Source organism: Petaurus breviceps, unplaced genomic scaffold (genome assembly GCF_028583685.1).
Source record: "Petaurus breviceps papuanus isolate PSGF00001 unplaced genomic scaffold, PetGlider_PUasm1.0 90650, whole genome shotgun sequence".
NCBI lineage: Eukaryota > Metazoa > Chordata > Mammalia > Diprotodontia > Petauridae > Petaurus > Petaurus breviceps.
The window spans coordinates 5,124,535-5,137,048 of record NW_027187299.1 but is presented as its reverse complement, the minus strand read 5'-3'; the positions used below and the strand labels follow the sequence as shown (position 1 = coordinate 5,137,048).

The 12,514-nt window shown below is 37.9% G+C and overlaps 1 protein-coding gene and 1 pseudogene across 1 annotated transcript in view; one reads left to right on the top strand and one right to left on the bottom strand.

Annotated features, from left to right (window-relative positions):
• DISC1 (DISC1 scaffold protein) overlaps nucleotides 1-12,514 on the top strand; it is a 555,671-nt gene that overhangs the window by 258,603 nt on the left and 284,554 nt on the right. The gene's annotated exons all lie outside the window — the stretch shown is intronic.
• Nucleotides 6,125-7,289, bottom strand: LOC138143630 (DNA-directed RNA polymerases I and III subunit RPAC1 pseudogene; annotated as a pseudogene).

The window sequence follows — 12,514 nt, the reverse complement described above, 5'->3', positions numbered from 1 at the left end:
CTACTTGTGCTTTGAAAAAAAAACATATATTATATTTAAATTTAAACATCAGAATCAGTTGAACTTATATTTATAATATTTACACTTAAAACCAAATTTATATAGACAAGAATTCCACAACTTATTAATTACACTGACTGCCGTAATAGGAAGGAGTTATTTATAATTTTCTTCATGACTCTTTATTTTACCCAAGCATTTCTTGGAGCTTCTATGAGACACATGCGGAGTTGTTATAGCTATTATAGATTCAAAGTATTCTTTAAGTGAGGCATTCTTTTTACTCTTTCTCCAAAAGAACAAATCGGAAATACCTCATTGTACAGTCTTTCATTGTAAAAAGTTTGCCCCCTGATATCACATCTCTTCTTTATCAGAGATGGTACTTTAATTGCTTAAGACATTCATTCTTAGGCTGGTTTTCTTTCCCCTTGAGGATGTCCTCTTAGTTTCTTGGTTAAGAAACAAAAGCTTACTGCAGTCACTTCTGATAGTGTTCATTTATATTACAATCAGTACACTGATAGGGGGCAGCAGATTTTTTGTGTGTGTCCCTGTTTATTCATACATATGTTTACCTCCAATTTTTCATGCCTGAAATAAATTGGCTTAAACCTATGCTTTTTACTGTAATATGAAGCAGATAGCATTTTTGCAAAAGGGTCTATATTGTTTATTCTTAGCCTAGGATGCTGTGACCCACCTTCATGATGAACTGCATATTTTCTATTAACAGGCAAATCCTTTCTTTCCAAAGGTTGAATGAGAAGGGAACAGAGAATCCTGAAACAAGCCAGAGATGAGTATATTTCTTGGGTCTCAGGCATTTATGTTTGGCTTGTGAATTGGAAACATTAGTTCACTTTAAATCACTTCTGGGTATTTTGTTGTGAGTCAAACAAGTGTTGCTAGCTTTGTTTCCTGATCCCCCAAACATACCTTTACTCAGTACCTTTCCATATACTGTTTCCTTGGTCTAAAATAAACACTTTTTTTCACTTTTGCTTCTGAATTCTCTCAAATCCTTTAAAGCTCACCTCACATGGCATTGTTGCCTTTATCTCCCATCAGTAATGACAACCTTCTGGCTTCTGGTAGTCTATTGTTTTGTACCTCTTTGATTAGGTGCAAACAGCTAGGTGGCTCAGTGAATAGAGTCTGGATAGGGTCTGGAGTTAGGAAGACTCATCTTCCTGAGTTCAAATCTGGTCTCTGACACTAGCTGTGTGACTCTGGGCAAGTCACTTAACCCTGTTTGCCTCAGTTTCCTCATCTGTAAAATGAACTGGAGAAGAAAATGGCAAACTATTCTAGTACCTTTGCCAAGCAAACCCCAAATGGGGTCATGGAGAGTTGGACATCACTGAAAAGTGACAAATCAGATAAATTTATGTTATATTGCATATTAAATTTATTTCTTTGTCTTTTTCTTCTCCTATATTGTAAGGTAAGGTCCACAAAGGCAGTCTCTCTCTTTCTCTCGTTGCTCTCTCTCCCCGTAGCATCTCTGGGCAAGGTAGGTTACATTTACTAAATGCTTGTTCAGTTGAATTAATCCCAACCAATAAAAAAGTTCTACTAACTAGTCATTGTTGGAATTTTTGCCCTGACTGTCATACTTTTCTTTCTTTTTTTTTTTTTTTGAGGGCAACTGGGGGTAAGTGGCTTGCCCAAGGTCACACGAATAGTTTTTTTGTGTTAAGTGGCCCATGGCTGTCATATTTTTCAATGCTTGTAAGGAGATTTTCCTCTTCACCTCCCCTCACCCTTTATTCTCTTTCCTAATCTTAAATTTTAGCTTTCATTCTTGTATCTCATTCCTTTTAGCCTGATAATTTCTCTTCCATGAAGCTGTCTTATACTTGGAAAAAGAATGAGTGCTGAAGTAAGCAGTGTCCCTGTTTGCCATTGAATTTAAAACAAACAAGTGACTTTTTGCAAAGTAAAGAAAAGAGTTGGGTGATAGCAATAGTATTTCTGTCCGCCTGACAATAGATTGTTTTGTCTGCCTGCCTGTCCTCATGTTTCCTCTTTGTCTGCCCATCAAAGGCCTATACCCCTTTATAGTGGAGGTCCCTCCAGAACATGGAGACAATTTTTAAAGAACCAGGAAGGAACTGATTCCTGAGGAAGGTGGAGCTGGGAGGACAGTTCAGCATTAATGATGGCACTTCAATTTAATATTTATGGAGAAAGATGAAACCATCTATGGTTACTTAAAGACCTACTGACTTTACATAATCAAATATTTATGACAAAGAATCCTCATATTTTAAATGCCAACATATTTATAGAACATAATTTCATTTAATCACCATACTGCTGACATCACTGTTGCAAAGTTTTTTTTTTAATTTTAAAATAATCCTTTCAAAATAAGTACATATTTAAGATTACATTTAAACTGAGTTGCCTTTTTGGCTTTTTTCATTGTCCATACCCAACTACTATCGGACCATTTTATTTAATCATCACAAATATCTCTCAGTGCAATGAGCAAATACTTGTATTTACTTTATGTTTACCTCAGTTACATTTACTATATATTTAACCCCCCACCCCCTCCAAAAATAGTCTCTGAAATGAATTATTCTAAGAATACTATATGGATGGATCCTTGAACTCTTTTGCTGGTTCTGCCTTTGACATCCTGTGAACTTGGGCTACATTAACATAAGACAAGCTCAGAAGCATTGGAATGAAACTTGGTAGTCCATTGGCTAGACTAATATTTCCCCTACTCAAAAAACTCTAATGATTCCTGATTACCTCTGGGATCAAATATAAATTCTGTCTTACATTTAAAGCCCTTCATGACTTGGCTTCTTCCTACATTTCAAGTTTCCTTTTACACATAAAACATACATTTAGACATTTACTACCTTCTGTGTACTCTATGGTCCACAAACCACTTTCTGTGCCTTTAAACTGTCTGTTCTTCTTGCCTGAAATACTCTACCTCAACACCACCTTTTGACATCTCTAGTTTTCTTTAAAATAGCTCAATTGCTACCATCTAAATGAAACCTTTCCCAATCCCCCTAGCCACCAGTGCCCACCCTCCCCAAAAATCTTGTATTCATTTTGTATTCATTCTGTGTATAATCACATGTGTACATGTTGCCACTGCTCAAATATGAATGTCTCAAAGGCAGGAATAATTTCATTTTTGCATTTTTATCCCCAGCACCCTAAAAACATTGCCTGATTCATCAGTAGGCCCCTAATAAATGCCTGTTGACTGTTTATCCCCAAGATTTGTCCTTTATTCTCTTCTTTCCACTTCCTACATATTCTTTCAGCAATTTCTTCTGTTATCATGATCTCAAGGATCAGTCCTGTGAAGATGACACCTAAATCTGTGTGTCTAGTCTCAGTTTATTTTCTGAGTTCAAATCTACATTTTCATTTTAATTCAATAATTATTTTTAAGTGCATTCTGTGTACCAAGCCTGCATGTGCTAAGTTGCTGCTAGACATCTCCATTTGGAGGTCTTGCCAGCACTGCAATGTACCCCAAACTGAAATCTTAGAGTTGCCTTTATCTCTTCTCTTTCCCTCAGCTCCAATATCCTGTCAATTACTCAGCCCTGCTGATTCTCTTTCATGTCTCTTCTTATGACTCTCCCTTTTCTATCCTTATGGTCATCACCCTAGGCACTCCATCATACCTTAGGCACTCCATTATGACAAAATAAAATAATTAAGTAAAACTATCTTATACAGAAACCCTGTCTAACAATGTAAACTGTATTTTTCCATGGCAGATTTCCCACCTGTCTGCTTTGAGAAATGGAAGGAGAGATGTTTCATTTTCTTTTCTCCATAACCTTCACTGTTTTGTTCAATTACTTGGGATTGTTTCTCTTTGGTGATCTTTTCATTTACTCCTCCATTATCTTGTGAATGAATTACTGTAATGACATTTTACCTAATTTGTCTCTCCCCAGTTTCTTACCTCTCTGATCCATCTTTGACATTATTATTGCCAAATTAATCTTTCTCCTGCACAAATCTGTCATTTCCCTGATGCAAAACTTTTGTTGTTAGAATAAAATAGAAATCCTTGATGTGACACTCAAGTTACTCTACTACCTAGTTTTCACTTTCCTTTCCAGATTTATTTCTCTTTACTCCCTTCTATATTCTCTTTCTCAAGGCAACTAGATGGTACAATGAATAGAGTGCTGGATCTGGAGTCAGAAAGAACTGAGTTCAAATTTAGCCTTAGAAACTTCCTGTGTGACCCCCGAGGCAAGTCACTTAACCTCTGTCTATCACAGTTGTCTCAACTGTAAAATCTGGATAATAATAGCATGTACCTCATAGGGTTGTTGTGAGGAAAAAATGAGATATTTGTAAAGCATTTAACAAAGCTTTTACCTAAGTCCCAGACACATAGTAGGTGCTTAATAAATCTTTTTTCCTTTCTGTCCTCTGTGTTCCAACTAGTCTGAGCTAGCAGTTATTACCTAGTTTCATTCTGTCCTCCTCCACCTCTGTGTATAACAACTGACTCTAGAATATGCTTTTCTCATGGCTCTCTATTGAAATTTCCCTTCAAAGACCAGCTCAGGGCCTGCCTCCTCCATGAAGGCTCCCCTCATTCAACCATCAGCTAAAATTTTTTTAAACCATTAAAAGATATCTTTCTTCAAATTTCTGATAGGATTTTGTCTAGATTTTGCATCGATAACATCTGCCTTTTATTATACTTACTTTTTGTTCCATTTTAGCCCCTCTCTTGGATTATATATTCCTTTAGGGCAAGGATTCTCTTAATCTGGTTTCTGTGAACTTGTTTTTTAAAGAAAACATTTTTTCAATAATTATATTTTAATACAATTAGTTTACTTTGTAATCCTATGGATTATATTTTATGCATTTTAAAATATTATTCTAAGAAAGGGTTTGTAGGCTTCACCACAATACCATAGGGGTCCATGACACACAAGAGGTTAAGAACTCTGGTGCTGGGTAAGGATTTGATCACTTTACATCTTTGCGTTCTCAGAATCAAAAATGGTATTTTGCAAATGCAGTAGGTACTTAATAAATGTTTATTGAATTCAGTGAGTTCTGGGACTTTTAGACTCTACCAGTAGATAGATACTTTATTTACTCTGGGAAACAGTGTGAATTGCAGTTAAATTCTCATTCTCGCACTTTTTATACCTACTGAGAGGTTACATTTATATTCATTAGACTGGAGTCTTTGAATGATAAATTTAGTATATAAAGGGACTTTGAAAGTAGGACCATTTGATTAAATTCAGCAAATATTTATTAGAACGACTTTCAGTCTTTCAAATGTAATTAAATTTGAGGGCAATACCAAAGGCAGTGAAAAGACCCTTGGTGACTGCTGCACATTGGCAATGAAGAGTTTTGACTAAATTAGAGTGTAAAAGATAACAGACAGAAAAATGTATGACTGGAAAGGAAGGTGGACTAGTTATGTAGCCAGTCGGTCAACAAGCAATTATCAAGTATTTACTATCTGTTATGCATTGTACTAAGCACTGAGGATACAAAGAATACTAAACAGTCCCTGCCCTCAAGGTGCTTACATTCAAATGGCGAAGATGACATGTAAATAACTAGGTATATATAAAGCATATTTATGGTAGATGGGAAGTAATCTGAAAGAGAAAGGCTATATTAAGAACTGTGGGACTGGGAAAGGTCTCTTCTAGAAGGTAGGATTTAAACTAAGTCTTGAAAGAAGCTAGAGAAACTAAGAGGCAAAGGTGAGGGGACAAAGAATTCCAGGTGTGGTAGACAACCAGTGCGAAGTCATGGAGATGGAAGATGGCATGCCATGTTCAAGAAAGTAGGCCAATGTTGGATTTTTTTTTTTCAGTAAAAAAATCTGAGTTTGATACACAAGTTTAATATACAAACTGCCTTTCTCATAGCATATACTACCACACATGGCACCTCAAGGCTGTTCTTTATGTTATTGTCCTCCCTCTAATTGAGCTTCTTTCTTCCCCTTTCCCCCTGTCTTGGGAAACACACTCTATAAACCAGATACTGTTGCAAACTGTATGCCAGATCTTTTCATTGCATAGCTGACGCTGCACAAGAGCAACCAGGAATGTCTCAGGGAGGAGGCGTCAGCAATAAGACCTCAACCCCACACTCACTGAGGTTCTCTTAGGAGTCTTTTAGGTAGCGTGGAGTATCCCCACAAAGGGAACCATCTTGCCATCCAGGTGTTGTCTCCCACTAAGCTGCTGCAAGATAATTCAGTCCATCTGAACTGAATCCAATTCATCCATGAAGCGCTGACATTTTCCTATTAGAACTTTGATGGCTTCACTCACCAGAACCTCAGGGGGCAAGACACCTGTTGATTCCACCGAAATATGTAGTGATCCTGTACCGGGGCAAGCCGCACCAAATTCTTAAGGTTTTCATGCTGAAAGATTTCTTGGCTGAAGGTATCCAGATGGGGGTTGGCAACTGTGGCTACTTTTTTCCCTTTGACATCTTGCCCCTGAATAATACCAGGTGAAAAGCATCGACTCGGTTCCTCAGCTGCTTCTCCCTCTACTGGCTGGAGTAGAGTGATATCTGGCAACAATCTGTAACTGGCAGTGGCTACAGGAAAAATTTTGCATGTTCTTTGCCAATGCCTTTGACGCAATGCATGAGTAGGTCAAGCTCTTGGCCAGGGTGCAGCTGAGCTATAAGGATGTCATCATGCACAGGACGAACAGTGCCTTCTGGGAAAACCTCAGCTTGGTTTCCCAGGGGTATCCATGTCATGTGTTTTGTGTATACTTTGTGATTGAGATAAAGTTCAGTGGGATCAGAGGAGTCTTTGGCAGCTTGAGGATTACAAGTACGCTTGACCTTCAGCTGAAATTGCAATGTGTCTATCTCAGTACCATCTTCATCACCTTGGTTCCCGTACTCAAAAAGCCAAGGATCAGCACGAATGGGAATAAGTCCCAAATGATGGGCCCGTATCTCATCCTGAACAATGGATGTGCTGTTGTACACGGAGACTTTTTCCACAGCCATAGTTGCAACCTCAGCTAATAAGATCCTCCAAAACGCGTTGGCAATGGCAGCATCAATCCCAACCATATCAAATTCCAACAAGCTTTCATCCATGTATACCACATCCACACGGAATTCCTTCCTGAAGAGGCTCTGGTCCCAAGTATCATCGTAAGCGCAGTAATTTCCAGAAAAGTCCATGGTATGAATGTTTCAGACCCCAAATTCCTGAGTACCACGCTGCTCTGCATCTCCTCTGCTGCTCTGGAGGCTGCCATCTTAGCGCCACCATTGTTGGAATTTAAAATGCATGGAGTGGAATGAAGTATGAAAAGACTGAAAAGGCACAAGGAGGGTTATTTAAAGTTTAAGAACTTTAAATGCCAGAGAGGGAGATTATATACATACATACACATATATGTATGTATGTATATGCACACATATGTATTATATTCACAAAAAATTTCTCTTCACATAATAAGGAGCCATTGGAGTTCATTGAATTGGGGGTGGTGTTAGGGATAGGAAATGGTCAGATCCATGCATTAGAAAAGTCACCTCTGCAGCTTAGTAGAAGATATATTGAAGTGGGGGGAGGTATGAGTCAGGAAGATCATTAGAAGGCTGTTACAAAAATCTAGGCAAGATGTGATGAAGGCCTGATCAACAGTTGTGTCTGTTTGAGTTAAGAGAAAGGAATGCATTATGAAAGATGTTGTAAAAATAGAAATTAAAAGATTTGGCAATAGTTTGGATATGTGGGGTGGATGAGATTGAGGAGTGAAGGATTACATTGAAGTTATAAACTTGGGTCACTAAGAGGTTGGAGCTGTCCTTGATAGTAGTCAGGAAACTGGAATGGGGTGGAGAGTTAGGGGAAAAGAGAATGAGTTCTGGTTTGAATAGTTTGAGTTTGAGATGCCTATGGGATATCTAGTTGGAGATGGGGAGTTAATTTAAGTGAGACTATGACTCAGGAGGGAGGCAAAGGTTGGATATATAGATCTAGGAATGATCTGCAGAGAGATGAACATTGAATCTGTGGGAGTTGATGAGGTCACCAAGTAAGAGTAGAGATAGAAAAGAGAAGAAGGTCCAGGACCAGCATTTTTGGGGTAATACTCCAGATTAGCAGACATGACATAGGTGAGGAACCAACAAAAGAGTCTGAGAAAAATCAATCTGGGAGTTAGAGGAGAATCTAGATGGGAGAATTTCCAGAAGAAGGTAATGAAAAACATTGTCAAGTGCTGCAGAAAGGTCAAGAATGACAAGAACTGAGAAAGGGATATTCAGTTTGGTAATTAGGAAATCAATCATAACTTTGCCGAGTGTGTTTTCAGTTGTATTATGATTTGGCAATCAGGCCATATTGCAAAAGGTTTAGAAGAAAGTGAGAGGAAACATGGCTTTCTTAAGTTAACCATAAAAGGGAGGAATGATGTAGAATGATAGCTAGGAAAGATGTTAGCGTAAAGTCAGGGTTTTTTAAGGATGGGGAAAATATAAACAAGTTTATAGGCAGTGAGGAAAGAGGTAGTAGTTAGGGAGAGACTGAAAGAGAGAATAGGGATGAAAGATTACCCCTAGTAATCTGCTGGAGTAGTTGTGAGAAGAGCGGATAATGGATGCATATAGATAGCATTGTCAAAGAGAAGCGCCATGTCTTCATACAAGACTGGAGTGAAGAAGATGATAGTGGGGGAAGATACCTGAATGGTATTAGATGAAGAGGATAAGAGAAGAGGAAACTCTTTAGAAATGGCCTTACTTTTTTTTGATATAAAATGCTTCATTGAGAGGGTGGAGGAAGGGTGTGCTGTGGGAGGCTTGAGGAAAGATGAAGTTTAGAACAAGCATTGTTGAGAGTAGGAAAATAAATTGATTAGGAAGGAACAGAATGGCTAGTTGCAATGAAGGCCCAGTTGAGATTATGTAACATAAATTAGTAATTCCTGATTTCCTTCTGCTCAGTTCATTAGCACATGAATATCAGTGAATGGTAGGGTTAATCCAAGGCTAGGGTTGGGCAAGACCATACAACTCACTCAATAATAACCTCCACTGATACCCATACAATGTCAAGAGATCTAGAGGAAATCCCCTAGGACAGGTGTGGGGAACATGCCATGTGTGGCCTCTAGGCTCAGGTTCCCCATCTCTGCCCTAGGACATTGGATGCTGAGGCAGCTGATCTTAACCCACTGAGGCAGATAAAGGTGCAGTGGATAGAGCACTGTTCTAGAGTCAACAAGACCCGAGTTCAAATCTAACCTGACACTGACTGGTTCTGTAACCCCTAGACAAGTCACTTATCCTCTCTGTCTGCCTCAGTTTCTTCAAATATAAAATGGGGATGGTAATAGTTATACCTACCTCACAGGGTTGTTATGAGGCTCAAATGAGACAATATTTGTAAAAAGTGCTTAGGCCCCCTCCCCCACTACCATGGGGTAGTACAGGATGGTAAAGCCAAGCAAGAATCAGTCTCACAGGATGAGAAGCCAAAGGTTATACTCTGTGATGGCGGGGGGGAGAGCTGAGGACTCAGATCACTGAGATCACAGATACATCTAAGTAACAAAGTAAATAAAAGCAAATAGATTAGATTTAGACATTGCATACTATATTGTATGAACAGAAGCTAGATGACCACTTGTCAGGCAAGGGGTGGACTACATGTCTGCCAAGGTCCCTTCAAAATCTCCAATTCTGTTATCCTGGATTTATTCCAAGTTTTCACAAACTGATAAATGTATATGTGTGCATCACCTTCCCTTCCCTATGTGATACAGCACAGATCTTCAGGAGTTTACTTTCTGATCCTTCTCTGCTTACTTGTAACTTTCTTAACTGGATAAGCTGGAAAACAGCTTCAAAAATCATACAGCAGGCCCACATTCTTAGAACTAGGAAGCTATGGCTTATCATTTTAATGAAAGTTGGGTGCCTTTCTTACAATGTACTTTGTCACTGAAACTGGAAATTAAAGAGAAGGGGGTTAATGGGAATTATCCATAAAAGGAAGTCTTGTCTTGGAACAATGCCAGACAAGATGACCTTTTAAATCATTACCTAGTTTTTTATTGAGAATTGTTGAGAGCAGTTTGTAACAGTCATCTCCTATTCTCTCCATGGATAATTAAATCAAAGATCTCCCTTTCATTGAGGATATGTTATCATATTAAATTTCTAGGATTTTGGTATCATGAAAGCACCTTCTTTACTGAGGCAGCTGTTGGTTATCTTTCTTTCCCACCATTCCAGTCTCTTCCTCCCACTCCTCCTGTCTCTCTCCCCTGCCTGCCTTAGACAGAGCCTCCCTTCTGCTTTTCCACCTTAGCAACATCCTGTGGCCCTCTCCTCCCACTCAGCTGCTCCCCTAATCCCTACATTCTACCCCACCCTCACCACTGACAGCATCCTTTATCTTTCTGGCCCTTTCTCAACTTCCCACGATCTCAGAAAGGTTCTTAATAAAGAACATTAAAAGCCACCTCCCACATATCCAGCCAGCAGCTCTGAAACACATAGTTTACTTCATGAAACTCTGTCACAACAGGCCCCACTGATTTTGCTTTGGGTTCATTATTTATGTTCTCTTTGACTGCCAGAGTTTATGCCGAGTTTACAGGCAAGGTCTTTTTGTTCTCTGGCACTTGACCTGGTGTTACATACTGGAGGTGATCATTATTCGAGACTTAAAATTGTATGATTATTTATAAGTTTGTCAATTTTAATGGAATATTTATTAGCACCCATGAAAAAGTCTGAAGACTATAAATAACCTCAATCTTTGGTATTTATAAAGGGTTTCACACAATATAAAATTTACTGGGGATTTTTTTTTCTCAAGAGTCCTGACATTAATATTCATTATGAGCCCCAAAGTAGAAGCTATTATATTTGAGCATAATGAAGTTTACCATATGTTTCAAAGTCACTGGCAATTGTGCTTCTCATAATGACAATTAAAAAGGTCATCTTGTCTTGCTAGGCTCCATTAGATATATAAACTGGTTCATGACTGTCTTTCTAAAATATATTAGGAGACTTATATGCAAATAAAAGGAGCCATTTTAATATTTCAAATCCCAAGGCATAGATGTTTACACCTAATTGCCAGTATGCACTTTGTTAGTTCATCCATACCTACACATTTACAGATATGGACATGTTTGAAGAATGATGTATTAGGGGGTTGCCATAGCATCAAATTGGTCTAAGACAGAAAGGACAAGATTACTTCTGCTGAACATTATTGTTTGTAATAGTACTTTAGCATCATTCTATCCTCTATTCTTCCAAAATGTGTTGATTGAAGAAACTGGGCATCTCTAGTAACTATTTAGCTTTGGGGGTTGTCAGAGTTGGGAAGAAAAGGGAAAGTTGTTTCCTTCATCATGGTGGATGGGAAGGAAGGAGGCAGGAAGAGGGATTAGGAATTTGATATTGCTTTATTGCATTAAACATAATCTGTCTTCTTACAATAATTATTTTTAGAATTTTCTTTTTTACTGAGTGATAGATGGACAACTGTTGCAGAACAAAATTCTATAAAAAGCAAAATTACTAGAAACCTAGGACAAGTGGAGGTGGTGATGTGTGTGTATGTATATGTGTGTTTGTCAGAGGGGAGGGATAGTATAAGACCATTCATTCCACACCTGGCTTAGTAAGAATTGGAATTCCATGGGGGCAGCTAGGTGGCACAGTGAATAGAACACCAGCCCTGGAGTCAAGAGGACCTGGGTTTGGATCTGGCCTCAGACACTTAACATAAAAATAGCTGTGTGACCTGGGGCAAGTCATTTAACCCCAATTGCTTTCCAAGAAGCAAAAAAAAAAAAAAAAAAGAATGGAATCCCAAGGATACTAGTGGCTTTGAAAAGAACACCATAAAAACAAACAGCTTTTTACTCACTTGAATGAAAAAGACAGAATTTAATATATTTCCCTCTGTGAATTTTCCAGCATTTTATATTTTTGTTACCTATATTACTTTGCTGACTATCTGTCATTGGGGAAAACTTTTATTTCCTACTCTTTAAAATTTGAATGACTTAACTGCTGGATAAGACTTTTCTTGAAGTGGGTTCAATTAACATTGGACAAGAGTGTAGCAATTGTAGTCCGTAGTAGTTTTGAAATCTCATTTAGAAGAAGATTGGTAAAGTTATTTGTTTTATTAGGCAAAACCCCTTTTGCATTCCTTAAAAAGGGAAAAATGTTTTCTGTTCATGTAACAAATATTGATAGAGCATTCACAGTGTGTAAGGCACTATGCTGTCATAATTTTTGTCCATAATTTTTCAGTGTCTCCAATCAGGATAATAATCTGTCTGGAATGGTTTACATGAATATCTGTTGGAAAGGGTGACTAGATGATCTTACAAAATACTTTCCAGTCTAATGATCTTAATATTTTCTACTTTACTATAAGGAATTATATATACGTATATATATATATATATATATATATATATATATATATATATATATA